Source organism: Triturus cristatus, chromosome 9 (genome assembly GCF_964204655.1).
Source record: "Triturus cristatus chromosome 9, aTriCri1.1, whole genome shotgun sequence".
Lineage (NCBI taxonomy): Eukaryota > Metazoa > Chordata > Amphibia > Caudata > Salamandridae > Triturus > Triturus cristatus.
In genome coordinates, this window is record NC_140592.1 from 341,457,830 (window position 1) to 341,473,144 (window position 15,315).

Consider the following 15,315-nt stretch of genomic DNA (forward strand, 5'->3'; position numbering starts at 1 on the left):
TGGCAACGCGCCGATTTATGACCTGACAATAGTTCACACCTGGCTAAGACTTGAAACCATTCAAGACCACATATCTCTACATCACCTGAAACATAACCCTCCAAACTAGAATTTGTCTTAAACTCTCGTACTCATTCCAACACCCCTTATCGATTCTGGATAAACACTGTCAGACTCTTGACTGTAGCCCCTTAATCACCGAATGCACGAACTTTTCAGGCACTACACTTAACAAACGACTGAGGGTCTGTTTCGTAAAAATTAAACAGAAAAATTGCACATTTATCTCCTAGATGTAGTCGTATGTGTGGTATAACTCAAAAGAGAAAGGCAGCCAGATATGTAAAACATTTTTTCATTTTCTTTTTTTACTCCAGCAGGAAAATATTTTCCCTGTGGAGGATCCCCTTCCTTTACACCCGCACAGAGTGTGGGGATGTTTTGTTCCCCTTCTCTCTCTTGAAGAGTAGCTACTCCAGCCCTTTGCCGGCGAAAGTGAACAACCGTTTTCACTCCACCCCAAAACAAAATTAAGAGTACAGTACAATCATGGGAACTGCTCACAACAGGCATACCGAGAGGGCACCTTGAACATCTGAAGGCGGCCTTCATGCAATGGCGAGCCTTGTCTCTGGGAGTAAACGACTCTATCAGATTATACCCAATCAACAATTTACTTACTGACGCTAGACTGTCTTTGTGTCTTATTCCTTTCTCTTGTTTTTTTATTTTTTTTAGTTATTATGCAACTTCACTGCTATTACATTACTCTTGCTAACTGGTTTACATCATCATCTTTTTTTCTTTTGTTCACATTTGTTGCGTGTATCTTGGTAATATTTTACCCCCTGCCGTCTTTCATTCCAATACGCAACTTCAAATTCTGGCTATGCTTGGCACCTGCAGACCACTCTAAAGGCCACATGTACAAAGCATTTTTCCGGTTGCAAAAGGACCGATTTGCAGAATCGGGCTGTTTATGACCGGAAAAATTATGTTTTAAATGTACAAAATACGAGTTGATCAATTGTTACTGAATCGCAATCTGCATTTTCAATTTGGGTTTGGAAGGGGCGTGTTTTTTGTGCATTCCATCCAAATACTGAATTGGTATGGTACGTATTACTGTTTTGCGACCGATTTCTCGTCACAAAATAGTTTATACCTTACCACCGTTCTAAACGTGGTAGTAACTCATTTACTCATTTGAGAATGTTGAAAAAATATTTTTTAAAAGCAGGCAATGCTCACACAGACTACTACCTACTCTTAAACAATGAAACTTCACAGTTAGTTTTTTTTATTTTGAACATCATCCCATTTTTCTTTTAAAGAAAACAGATTGCCTTAAAAAAAATTAAAAAAGGATTACTTTATTAACAAGCAATCACAGACAGGATGGCCTGCAGACCTCACCAGGCCACCATCACTGAGATGGCTATGATCCCTAATGCGTCACAAATTGAGACCTACCTCATTAATATTCAAGAGGTAGGTCGATTTGCGACCCACTAAGGATCGCAGATTAAGAAATAAACATTTTGTACATTTAGAATACAGATTACCAAATAGCGATTAAGAAAAAAAGCTATTTGGGAATCGTCATTCTAAAGGTACGTAGATCTACCTTCAGAATAACGATCTTCTGTGGCCAGGTACGCACAATAAATAAAACGCAACTGATATGGCACGGATATTTGAGTGTAATATCTGTATAGATAGATGACTGTGGTGAAGAGATTTGCCATGTATTTAGTTTCACTGGAGTGAGAGCTTGTTCATTGCACTGCCTTCACAGGCTGGCATCTCTACCCAATTATTTCACTTTGGTGCAATGTTGTGCACGTGAGGTTGCAGTATATTTAGATAGCTTGCTCTCAATGGTTTTAAGACATATATGGTGTGGTGATTGGGATATGCTGTTGAAGTAGCTACACCAATTACACAATATTAGTGCTGAGTTGTGGGCTTGAGGGTGATTGGGTTAGGAGTACTAATCAGGGGTGTAATTTAGGCTCCTGCAGCCCAGAATGGCCCCCATTCCGCATTAGGCCAATTAAAGTATGTGGGAAACGGGATTCTCAGGGGCCAGTGATATTCAGCATGAGGGCAGCATCATTTATCGTTACGCCACTCACTGGGTCTGACGTGTTCTGTTGGGGCAGAGGAGCTTCCAAACTGTGCTGAATTTGTTTACCGTATACTGTTCTGTGACTGTGAGATATTATATTTCATGGTATTAACTATGGTAATATCAACGAGCCAACACTATATGTCCTTACCTCAGGGGGGAGGTATTCTCAATGAAAGCATAAGCCTACTAAAAGACAATAGCAACACATGGACGTCAGATTAAGATAAATGATAACTTATGTACCACCAATAAAAGTTTGCACTCAAGTGGGCAGGCTGATAGATTCTGATTCTCATACGAGACCTTCTATGCCAGTCACACTAACCATCAACTACCCACGCTGCCTCCTGAACCCCCTGAACACATGATCCAAGTTTCAACACAACCATTAGCATATGAGGATGTTCTCCGATAAGATGCATGGGCTGGAGATAAAACTGCATCACACAATTTCACAATAAAGTGCAACTTCCTTGCAGTTGCTCCAATTGGTACATCTCATCAGCTGTGTGGGTTCAACAGCCCTCCTTGATAAGACATCAGCTGCGCCGCCCTCATTGACATTATATTGGAGATGGGGAAGCGGTTATCGCAGTGTCAGCGCTAGTAAGTAATAATGGCAGAGGAGTACAATAGGGAGTCGCTCTACTGCACTCTACTTTACACCACTCTACTGCACTCTATGGAACGGCGCTCTCCTCTGCAGTGTTCTTGTATGCTGTCCTCTCTTGCACGAGGACAACATGCATGTGAGCCTGGTGGAAGGTTTAGCTTAAAAGAAAAGTTACAGTTAAAAGGCTTTGTCCAAAAGAAACTCCAGTACACCCAAAGTCTTTAGCAGAATATGATTACAAAAGGTTGATCAGGATTTGACTTTTCAATGTTCTGAGGGAGAGGGCACAGAGCCACCAGGGCTAGACGGCGAATGCTACTCTGGGAGTTAACAGCATTTGCTTCTACTTTTAAACTAGTTTACCTAAACCACACACCATGCGACTGGGTAGACCTAATTAAACTGATCATCAGAGTTCTGGGTTGCAAAGTGTTTGCTAGCCTGTGGCATAGGTTTCTGTCGCAGGTAGTTAAAAGCACCGAAGAGGACCAGGCGGAATGCGGCTGGCTGGACCTCATTTAACTGATCACCCGAGTTCTGGGTTGCAAAGTGTATGCTAGCCCACAATAGCTCACAAGGAGTTAAATGCACTGAACAGGACCAGAAGGAATGCAGTTGTGGTGGCGTTATGCTACTGGTGTGGCCCATGTCCTAGAGAGAGCTGAATAAATCAGCAAAGCGTTTACATGCAGATCTGAAATTGAAACTAATGAAACAGTCAATCCCTCGGGGTCTGTCAAAGTAGAAACCACGTATCAGCTCCTGCCAGAAAACTGTCTGCTTATAGAATCACTGGATGCTGGCCAAATAATCCAGGGAGATCTACATCACAGGACAACCAGTTACAGCAGCGGCCCAATGTGCCAGCAATGTAGGAATAAAGAACTCCTCTCAATATATATAATGAAGGTTTAATAGAGAACCTTGTTCATAATTATCTTCCTCACAAGAAGCAAAGGATTTATCCCAATTATGCGTGAAAATAGTTTATTTTAGTAATTATTATTGCTATAAAGATTGGGTGCAACCAGTTAAGGCTTCAAAGCACTCAGGGTGGAAGGTGAGAAGGAGGTGGCACAAGAGAAGGGGAAGCATCGATAAGGACCGAATGCAGATCTCAGTTTGCCTGCAGAGGTGTACAATCCTTGCCCTATGTCTTCTCGCAGGGGGACAAGAGCAGCAATGTCTAAAGGGTGGAGGGTTGGGAACTCGATAACCTAACCCAGTACTGCTTTCCATGCCCAAAGCTTCTGCTTTCATGTAATAAGAGAAATACGGGAGATAAAGCAAAAACAATCCCCAAAGTGTGCTCTACAGCCAGTCACTAACAAAAATATCCCCGTTGCTGTGCTTTTACAGATACGCTGACAGTATTGGAGAACAACAGAGCGTGGTTGGAGGGGGGTGGAGGAGACACAGGCAACATGGAGCACTGAGGGATGGAAGCAAATGGATGCTAGAGAACAACACAGAGCATGTGGGAGGAAAGCACATGAATGTGGGAGAACAAAATGGAGTGTGTGAGGCAAGCACATGAGGGAGACAACTGAAAAATACATGCACTCTTGTAAAGTGCTCAAGCAAAAAAGTAAGAAGTAGTTCCCTATACCTGAGCAGAAAAGGCCACAACTAAAGATGGGAAGGACGGACACAGGAAGGAGTGGGCAAGCCATCGAACAAGCAAGCAAACAAATGACAGTGGCAAAAGGCCAATGAATGGGATGCAGTGGGCAGGCTTTATTCCCCATGTAAATTCTGGGTAAGCTGACAATATGTCTTTTTCAACCAGAGAGCTGTGCTGTCTGGTAAGCTCGATCTAAAAATGCGGCCATGGGTTGAGGAAATTGCCTTCCGATGCCATACACTGTTTTCAGTAGAAATACTATGTGCGACATATCAAGCACTTTTAATCAAGTAGTCGCCCCATTTTTAGGTTTCGCCTAGACAGCTCTTGCGATGTTGCTGCAAGACATGTTGTTTACATGCAGTGGGCTTACAGCCCGCCAATAGCTTGCCATTTGTTAGTGTTAACAACACCCTCATTTTCTTTGTCCCCATTTGTCATGCAATGTGGGAGTTCTGTCCTCTTCTTGTGTTTGGTCCTCCCCTGGAGAATGGATCAAGTACTTGTGTCCATTCACTGCTCCCATTTTTGGAGCTACTTCATTGTGTTAAAGCTAAAGCACTCCATAGGGGTGTTTGCGTTTTCAGTCCATCTCCCATATCCCCGTCCATGTAGCTTCTATTCTCTCCCACCCGTCCCCTGTTCATGCTGCTTCTTTTCCCTCTCACTCCTTAGCCTGTACTCTACGCCACTGCACAGTACTCTATGTCGCTGCTCTCTATGCCACTGCACTCTACTCTGCACCACTCCAATCTACGAAACTGCATTCTATTCTGCACCACTCTGCTCTTTGCCACTGCACTCTACATCACTTTACACCACTGTACTCTACGTCCCTCTGTGCTTCTCTGCACTACTCCACTCAAAGAAACTGCACTCTACTCTGCACCACTCTACGACACTGCACTCTATGCCGCTCTAGTCTACGCCACTACGTTCTACGCCACTCTGCTCTTCTCTGCACCACTCTACGCCACTGCCATCTGCAGCACTGCACTCTACTCTACTCCACTCAGCTCTAAGCTACTGCACTCTGCACCACTTCACTCTTCTCTGTACCACTCTACTCAGCGCCACTGCACTTTATGCCACTGCACTCTACAGCATTCTACTCTTCACCGCTGTACTCTATGCCACTACACTAACCACTCTACTCTGCACCACTCTACTCTAAGCCACTGCACTCTATTCTGCACCACTCCAAGCCACTGCACTCTACACCACTGCACTTTATGCGACTTTAAACCACTCTACTGCACTCTAGACCACAGCACTGTATGCCACTGCACTCTACTTTACACCACTCTACACCTCTGCACTCTTCGCCACTGCACTCTACTCTGTAGCACTACACTCTACGCCACCCAACTCTATGCCACTGTACTCTACAAAACCTCAATCCAAGTTCTGATACTCCATATAATTAGATAGCAAAGTGCTCACAAAGCACTAAAATTCAACATACAAGAAACAATCCAACACACCAGATTAGACAGACCAAATCCCCCACGTCCTGTACAGATACACAATACTGCACTGATATGACATATGATTGTGTATCAACGTAACCACAACTGCACTAATCACTTAAAACACATACACACAGATCACAGTACAACGTATTAGTCAGAACACTCTACACATATCTAACACAACCCAAACACGCTTTAAGGTTCAGTAGCAAAATGCTCACAACACACACTCTATCTGATGCTTCACAAACAAATTAATCAGCGGACCATGATTAAACAACGTATTCATTCAGCGTAATTCAACAAGCACAGCCCGAATGTGTCTGCAAATGCATATCCTAGAGGGACACCACTACTACGGTTAACACGCTCATGTAACAACAAGTCAGGCAAAGTACCAGTCAATTAACTCAGGTATCAACTAAACGCTTAACAAGACTTCCAGCCACATCCATTTAACTCTGAAATTCATTGATACATTATTAAAAAACATATTTTGTAAATAACAACCGAAGCAAAAATACACTACCGGTGTTACACTTACAACCCACACAGACTATGGTACACCTTCGAAATAAGGGGAGACTTTCCCGGACTTTCATGGCACTGCAAAGTCATACTAACAGCTGAATGGGTGTTATATAAATAGCTCTCAAATAACAGACAACTTTCTTGTGCACTATTTTGCACATGAATGCATCCATGAAATGTACTTTCTCGCTTTGAAAAAAGAAAGGGAGCTTTCCTTCGGAAAGCAGAGAATCACATGCCACACTGACCAACGTACAGCCTGGCAGTGGGAAAGGTCACACACCAAGTGTCTATATTCAGTTATATTTACTTTTGTAGTACAATTCAAGCCTGGGCCCAACGTTGCAAAATTCAGGGAGCTTTACCTTGACAGTGGCAGTGTATCTACTGCTGAACAATGGGAAATGATAATGCAAACCAAGTTTTATTTGCAGCAGTTTCTAAGTAAGTTGCCTGCTCCTGAATTTCTGACTTCCCTCAGTCCCTCGTTAGCTGAAAATGAGCATCCCTGAAAACCATGCATTGACAGCGTCTAGCCCCAAGAACCTTTTGCAGTCTGCAACCTCCAGCAGGCCTACTGCCACCATGAGACAAAGAAATGTGGGCTTCGCACGACACACAAATAATGATTTAGTGCCCCAGCAACTGGGTGTTATTGCTTCAACTCTCGGTGGGTAAAAGGGGCTCGTGGTTCCAGGTGACGTGCACTGGCACTCATTTTTGGCAAGGATGACTTACTTTTATTCATCAGATTTTCATCTGGATCAAGAAGCAGAAAAGGGAGAAAGAAGGGGGACGAGAAGATAGAAATACAGTGCAACGGGAGAAAGAAGGAATACCTGCAAGAGTTTTAAAAAACACAGGAAGTGTAGTGTGGGGGAAGAAAGTGTCACGAGGTGGAATTAACGCTATGCCCCCTTAGCATTCTGCAAGCCCTGTATTCGGGAACCCCCAAAAAAACTAGGGCTCCCGAATGCAGAACATTGAAAAATTCTGAAAGCCCTGCATTCGGGAGCCCCACTATGAAAACTTTAGGTCAGTGCATTTATCTGATTACAAATGAAACATTAGACGAAGGCACCCCTCGACACTAGATGAACGGATGGACTATGGTGGCACTGAGCACATCCGGCCCTGTAACACAAAAAGTGGTGACACCACTGACCCACTCGAGTTACTAAGGACCAAAAATATACATCAGACACAACCACAAATATTAACAGTAGGGGTGCATCGCACGCCTGCGAGCAGAAGGAAGTCACAGCAGTGGCAGTTATTTGGACGATAAGGGGTTGTGACATACCTCAGGCGTCAAGGTCCCAGATCCTCTTTGAGCTGCCAGCAGCCGGACTGCAAGAGCCAAAACTGAGCTGAAGCTTAAGTATTGCTGGGAGAGGAAGTTCACAAACTTCCTTCTTGTCACAGTACAGCCCCTGCCACATCAAGAAATCCCTGAAGTCCAGTCACCGTTTCATTTTCCACACTGAGGGAGTCCACAGTCCCCCTCAAAGCCTTAAGACTGCTGGCAAGGCGTGTGCCTACAGGAGCAATTCGAAAGGGTGGGCTAGCAAGAGGGTTCAGCAACCAATACCCAGGTTCAAATAAGAAAAACATCTCCCCACATTATTACCTAAACTCCACACGAGAAGACTCTTGCAGTCTTCCCAGGCTTATAAGACTTACTGCTGAGCTAGAGACACAGACTCCTTTCATAAATGTTTAGTTCCCATTCATGAACTCCTCTACTCATGCATGTAGCATGAACTAGACCCAAAGGTATCAGAGCGTTTTACATGAGCACCAGTTACAGATGGACACATTCATTTTTGTAAGGCATGGGGAGATTAAGTGATTTGCCTAGAATCACAGAATGTTGAGCGTTCCTGCCGAGACTCAAACCTGGTTCCCCAGCTCTGAGGTCGACCGCCCTAGCTGTTAGGCCACATTCTCTCCCCAAAGCAAAACTTTTGACGCCGGAAATCAGTTTTTTACAAATTAAGCACTGATGACGAGGATCATCTTGATGACCACAATCAGCGGCCCCAGAGTTATGTTGCCATTCTTCAACATAAAGGCAAATCAGGATACCACCTGGGGCTTACATTACATATTCCTGCCAGGATGAATGACTTCAATAATGACATCAGTGAGAAAGTAGTCCGTGCTAGTGTCTAAAGGAGGTGGACACCAATTCTCATTTTTGGAGGACTTGACCTTATTTATCATCATCAAGCTTTGGCTCAAAGTAAGAGAAAGAAAGGCTGAACTTGTAAAAGGTAGGAGGAAAAAAATTGGGAAAAGAAAGGAGAGAGTAAAAAAACTGCAAACATGCGATAAGATGACGGGTAGCGGAGGAAAGAGGCATGAAGTGGAATAAAGACACAGCAGCCTTGGTATTCAGTAACCTCAGCATATAGAAGTGTTAGGGGCAAGGCCCAAAAAAAACTTTTTTTTTTTTCTTTCTGAACCTAAGCACCAGTTACTGCTTTGCCAAATTGAGTTGGCCTAGTCTTCTGTCGCTAACTCCCACCTACAGAGACTTCATGTCAGGGCTGTTGGCAGGTTCTCCAATCTCCAGATATGCAGGGTCGGACGATCCACATTTAAATTCAAACGCACTTACACCAATTTCAAAATCTGTGCCACGATGTCTGAAAGACCACAAGCTTCAGAGGTCAATATACATTTAGGGCAGATGCTGTACCCTTATATTGGAAAATAAGCAATCGGTCCCCAGGCTGATGCAGGGATGGATGAAAGAAGATTGTCAGGTGGGCTTATATTATATAGGCCCGGCTTGCTGATGCAGAAGATTAACGTTCCCAAGCATGTTGGCTTACCCTGAAAGAAACATGCAGTGTTGGGCCACATTTTTTTCTTTCAAAATTTCATTTTAGGAGGAATCATTATCCAACCCTTGCACAGCTATACAGAAGCAGAAACTCTCTCTTTTTTCAATTACAACATAGGGCTTGAATTATGTTTTCAATGGCTGTCTTTTGTTCCTACATGGTTCTTGTGGCTTGCAATGTGCCATTTGTACAATGTACTTATAGAAACATCTGCACCACATACAACCCCTGCCACTAGAAATCCTACAAGAATTAGGGGCTTATTACGAGCCATACTTGTGGTGGCGGTCAGAACACAACGCTCCATCCGCCATATTAGGAGTGCTGTGGTTGGACCACCAGCAGCACGCTACAACACTGCAGGCACCGCCTGGATCCTGCAGTGCCGGCGGTGTTGAGAGTGAGGAGAAATGAAGGCGGTGCCAAACCCGGCACCTCCGTCTATATTACGACTTGCCCTTCCGCAAACCTTTTCACAGCAGTGATCCCGCCATGAAAAAGCTGGTGGAAAGGCAAGGAGGGGGCTCCAACAGTGCCCCCTGGCAAATCTGTCCATGGGGGTGGCTGTGGGGGGGGGGGGGGAGGCACATATGGTGCCTCCACTACAACTGCAATTTCATGCATGCCTGTGTGGCATGCATGACATGGTGCATGCCACACAGTGCACATACGTGCAGCAGGCTATCTCACAGCAGCGGTATAGGTTATAGGCTCGTCTAAGATACCACCACAATGAGAGCGCTGCAGCACCGCCCGCCCTGGATTACAGTCCGGAGGGTGGGTGCACAATGGGCTTGGGGGCCTCCTGTGAGCGCAGAGGTGGTGGTCTCATAGGAGAATCGCCACACTCATAATAAGGCCCTTAGTACTGTTGGCTGTAAGAAGATGCCATAACTCTGTGCTTGATATATAGGAGCTCAATTATGGCTGCCAAAATGAAAGGAACTGAAGATTCATTCCTGGTTGCACAAAACAGCAACTTAGCTAGTGGGTCACACCTCCTCCCCAAGTGAACTATCATACATAAAACAATCTGCAAAAGAATATTCTGGGACTGGAAAAGTTGTGCCTCTGTGACTGGAAGTCACATGGGAACACTAGACAAACTGAAAGAACACAGTCTTCTACAACCACCCCCAACAAAATACCCAGGTACAGCAGCCACTTATTTCTCCTTAGTGTTTGGACACGTTGAAGCAGATACTTACAAGATGGGCCTACATATATGCCTATCTGTGCGCAAACCCAAAGCAGCTTATTGCCTCCACTGCTGCTTTCTATTGGATGCTTTTTGCAGTACTTTATACATATTGTGTTCTAGTTGCATTTGTATACAGTGCTTCACACCGCTGACATGGCGTAAAAAAAGCATTAGTAGAAAGGTAGACCTGTAGTCCATAGGAGTGTCGGTTGTACTGCAAAGAGTGCTTTTTTATGCATATTCTCTACAAGATGATTTCCATACGCTTTGCTAGTGCTAAAACATTTTTCTGAGAGATCTGGTTGCATTATTTATATAGCGCTTCATACCCTTGGTGATGCCACAGACCGCTCTGATGGTTATCGGGCTCCTGGGCACCCTTCAGAGTGCGGAGCTGTATAGCTGCCAAATTTCACAGGTCCATGCATACAAGTCAGTCCAATCCCGTTTTTCTCCTTAGAATTGTGGGACTTGTAGTCCTGGTTTTATTATGGGTTAAATAAGACCACAAGTTCCACAAATATAAGAAAAATATTGGACTGGCCACACTTACCTGGAAAGAATAGCAGCTGTGTAGCTGGAAAAGAGTTGCTTGTAGCTAGTCTATACAGAATATGTGGGTAGGATGTGTAGGGAAGTTTCAACAACTTGCTGGAAGCAATGTTCAGTAGAGAGCATTATGGTGTCGTGCATGAGTGACCAGAATGCAGTTCTTATATTGTCTTAGTTTGCAGTGCTTAATACTTTGAAGAAACGTTAGAGACGTAGTGGGCTTACTTTACATTTAGTTGTTCTGAGTCACTCTCCTGAATTACCACTTAACCCCTTGTCACTAATTTCCCAAGCATGGGGTTTCCTCTTAATAACCTTCACGTTAGTTGGTTCAACTGAGCCTATATAAGACTACAATTCACAGAATACACTGCTTCTTTTGAAAGGAATATCATGAAGGTAAATTTCCAATCATCAGTAGCCCTATGTACTGGAAACACTGCAGCACAACTTGTGAACTGAATATTACACTCCTTGATCTACAATGCTTACAACATTGCATTACCGAAGAGGTACACTGTCTGCAACGTAGCATAGGCAGTCTGACGCAGTTGGGGGGATCCAGTGCTGGAAAGTAGGGGGAATGTACCAGATACCTGTTCCAACAACTATTTCTGCTAAATTTGTCCTTGTGTCATTTTCTGAGACTAGGACAAATTTCAGTAGCGCACGCATGTTTTTAGGTCTCACCTGGCGTTGCAGCGTGCATGCACCTTTTGGAATCAATACAGTTTCGGAAGGAACTTTAAGCCACGCCCTTGTTTTCAATTGGCTTGCGTCACCGTTTATGTTAAACGCTAGCGCGTGATTGAAAATCGGGCTTTTGGGTTACCGCCTTGTCCACTTTTAGGACGGCCCATCTGGACAGGCCGACGCCCCTTGGTTTGGCGTGACGTAGGAGGGTGTGCTGGTGTAAAGTTTGTGCTATATAAAAATGCATGAATTATTAAATAAATCAAAAATGGTGTTTGTGTTCAAAATGTATTTTTTTTTTAAAATAAATCGGATGTGTTAAAATGTATTCAGTGATTGATAAAACGTCTTATTAATTGGACAGGCGTTGTGCAATAAAAGTTGCACGTTCTGAACCTGCACTACGAAAGCGAATGACAACACGGGCACCAAACGAACAGTGTGTAATAAAAGCGGACGTTCCCGGGTCTTCACTACTTCCGGGCTCTGTAGTAGTTTATTTCGGTGAACGACACACCCGCTCAGGGGCGGTCACTTCCGAAGAAGGACAGCGAGAACCGCCCATGCCCACCCCAGGGAGAGGCATCTGGTGAGCATGCGTCCATAGCGACCGTGCTGAAATTTACATTTGAACGTTCTGTGTCGGAGAAAAGATAGTGGGAGCCTGTGCGTCGTAGCGCTAGATCCCAAGAGAAGAAGCATCCGAAGCTGCCAGTAGGATGGACCCTTTCACAGACGTGCGTGACTTTTGTATTGCTTGTGTTGCGGGATAGGAACTAGTGCTGTGCTTGCACACTGGGGCAACTTCTCCCAAAGCTGAGCCTGCCAGTCCCTTGTTTGCTGTGGTTCCTTCTAACCCATGTCCAACAGCAGGAGTGAACTGGTCTGGAGGCACTTTGTGCTTTAGGCTTTATCGCCAGTTGCAGACCCTCTGTTTTCTACGCTGGCTTTATTTCTGTATCCGGGCTAGCCGTCTGTGCTAGGGCAACTACTAGCCAAGACTGCGCAGTGCCATTAGATCTTGCTCGAAATTGACAACATTTAATCCTTGTGGCGAAAATACCACTTTACCCCCTCTGATCTGCTTAGGTGAATTTCAGTGCTTCTAAGATTACGTTTCTTCTCTGCTGCGCCCCAATGTATGTTTTTACTGGCGTAAAAGGAGCTCCCTGCATACACAGCATGGATTCAATTGTCATGCAGTAATCGTTCAGCTGAAAATCTTTTGTTCACCAAGAAAAAAATAGAATTTTGAGTGTGAGGGTTGCTAGTTGCTGTCATTCTGTAAATGTATAGCTACGCGAGCATCATGGTAGATAAATCATCTCCGATGAGACTGTAAAAATATGTTTTTTAAATATTGATATCTGTATAGTTGTAACAGCATCTCGCTAAGAAACGTTTTTCGGTTATTTTCGAAAATGATGCTTGGAGAACTAGAACGAATTATGGTTTACTCAAACCAGGAAGTTTTGCAGAGCATTTTATACGTACTAAATAGTGCATATGTTTATACTAAGGGTTCTCTTAATAGCTGACAAAAAGTTGATGCTTTTGATGTCTCTGATAGCCTTTATGGCACTTTGCAGAGGACCTTGCTGGTGACATAGTGCTTGTTGCGCCAGGCGATTCAGGGTGTAGTTTATTTGCCTGGCAGTTGAGTAGTAATTGCATGGAAACTTGTGTATGGGTAGATAGTTCCTTGCCCAAAGGGAAAGACTTTCCCTCCCATTGCATCCGTCATGCAAACGACGTGAAATTTAGCAAGCACTTGGGCAGAACGAGCGGAGTTTCTTGGTTTGTTAAATAAGGGCTTGCTTGGCTGTCGATGGCTATACATGTGACTATAGAAGCAAACATTTGCAATGCAATAGGTTAAGCAATTGCGCGATTTTGTGCTATTGGCATTGTAAATGACAATGTCTTTTATTTATGTGTTTAAAAAACCTACAATAACAAAAGGCATTGGCATTTGCAATACCAATAGGTCTAAGTTTCTAAAATGCGAGACCTATTGCATTGCAAATGCTTGTTCTACATTCCGTTCACAACAACTTGCCGTGGGCTTTCTGATTTACACTTCAAGCTGGGCCAAAATAAAGGCCTATATAAAGGACTATCAGCCCCCCTTTCGTTTGAGCATAATGCTGGATGGGAGCGATCTGGAACCCAACACCTAGATGTCAAGGCAATGGAAGAAAACAAGGGCGCACAGTACTTGTGAAACAATAACATGATTTGGAGGCAGGTTTTTAACTTTGTTCCACTCTCAGAGATGTACTTCCACTGTAAGAATCCAAGATATAGCTGCCGGTATGAGTAATTAAACAAATATTGAAGTACATGGCAGCATTTTTTATTTTTTTATTTAACACGGTGTGCTCTGCAGCAGGGACATTAACCTTCTATGTTACTTTGTACGTCAAAACTGTGCCAGACAAAAGATACCTCTCGCATAACTGGTATCTCTGCAGCAGGTGTTTTTAAACGCTTGATATTTTTAAATGCAGTCTCTTTGAGACCAATTATAGAACAGACGTACTGTCACGTTTGTTTTAGTTGTCTGCCTTTGCAGCAGGTTTTTTCCCCAGTAAATGCATTAAATTGGCTGTCAGGCTCCATTCTACAATCTCCACCCCTCGTGATTCCAGCCCCTTTCTTCATATATTGTCCCCCAATTTACGGGTTACCGAAGTAGGTTTTTTTTCTCCAATTCCAACACTGAGGGTATCTAAAACATAGTCGACGTGATATGTTCGTAGCGGACAGCCTCTCCAGTGTTATCGCTCGTCGCGCTACGATGACGTACGGTCTACGCCATATGGTTATGACGTAATAGCTTGCAGAGCTCGCGGAATACAATCGAGCAAAGGCTTTCATGTTTTTTACTTTACACTTTCAATAGCCGACAGTGAAAGTTTTGTTTGTGTTGTCGGGGAAGAGGGACTGTGAGTGGAGTGTTAGTAAGGAGCCTCGAAGTAAAACGTGTTCATTCATGCATGCAGACGCGGTCTATATCGGGAATATGAGGCTCGCTCTAGCTGGGGTTATTAGAGACTCGGAAGGGCGTCATATCAAAGGCGAGCTCAACGAGATGAGGGAGGAAATACGGACAAGGAACAATCCTCAGGCAGTGTTTTGAGGCAGACCATAGCAGGTTAAGGAGGGAGAAGGGTTTGATTCCCTTAAATAAATATACTTACATGGCTGGTAGTGCGAGCCGCTCAGCGACAAACTCTGTTTATAATTAGTTCTCTGGGCTGCACCCTTTCTGCGTTCGAAACGCTCATTACAGCAGCAGCCGAACCAGGCTCCTGCAGTGCATCAAAACTGGTGCTCCTCCTGCTGGCCCGGAGGACACATCACACTATGTTGCTGCTCATGCAAGTAGGAAGATCTTCGGAGCATGCGAGCGCCAGCATGTTTTTAGGTCTCGCCTGACCCAGCGCATGCGCTGGTCTGGTGAGACTTATTGAGAGGGCTCCAAAAAGTGCTACCAGGCCAGCCTAGAGCTACATTGCATGTGCGCGGGCGCGCCCGCTGTGCTTGACCGCGATTACTTTCACTTTCGCAGCCGCTTGGCATAGCCAATAGGTATCGCTTTTGGGACCTTATAAGTATTTTTAGTTATGCAGCTGTTGCA

At 44.2% G+C, this 15,315-nt stretch overlaps 2 protein-coding genes across 3 annotated transcripts in view; both read right to left on the reverse strand.

Moving 5' to 3' along the window:
• The window catches only part of LOC146797887 (hyaluronidase-3-like), a 110,458-nt gene extending 95,452 nt beyond the window's left edge, over positions 1-15,006 (reverse strand). Inside the window, exons 1-2 of one of the 2 annotated variants that reach the window (XM_085625095.1) lie at positions 14,876-14,959; positions 7,678-7,912 (exon numbers count right to left, since the gene is read on the reverse strand). The gene's annotated coding sequence lies outside the window, so the exon portion shown is untranslated. Of the gene's footprint in view, positions 1-7,677; positions 7,913-14,875 lie in introns of both variants that reach the window. The other variant, XM_085625096.1, reaches the window with a different exon arrangement.
• NAA80 (N-alpha-acetyltransferase 80, NatH catalytic subunit) overlaps positions 1-15,006 on the reverse strand; it is a 65,769-nt gene extending 50,763 nt beyond the window's left edge. Inside the window, exon 1 of the mRNA XM_085625097.1 lies at positions 14,876-15,006. The gene's annotated coding sequence lies outside the window, so the exon portion shown is untranslated. The remainder of the gene's footprint in view (positions 1-14,875) is intronic.
• Positions 15,007-15,315: the final 309 nt, after the last annotated feature.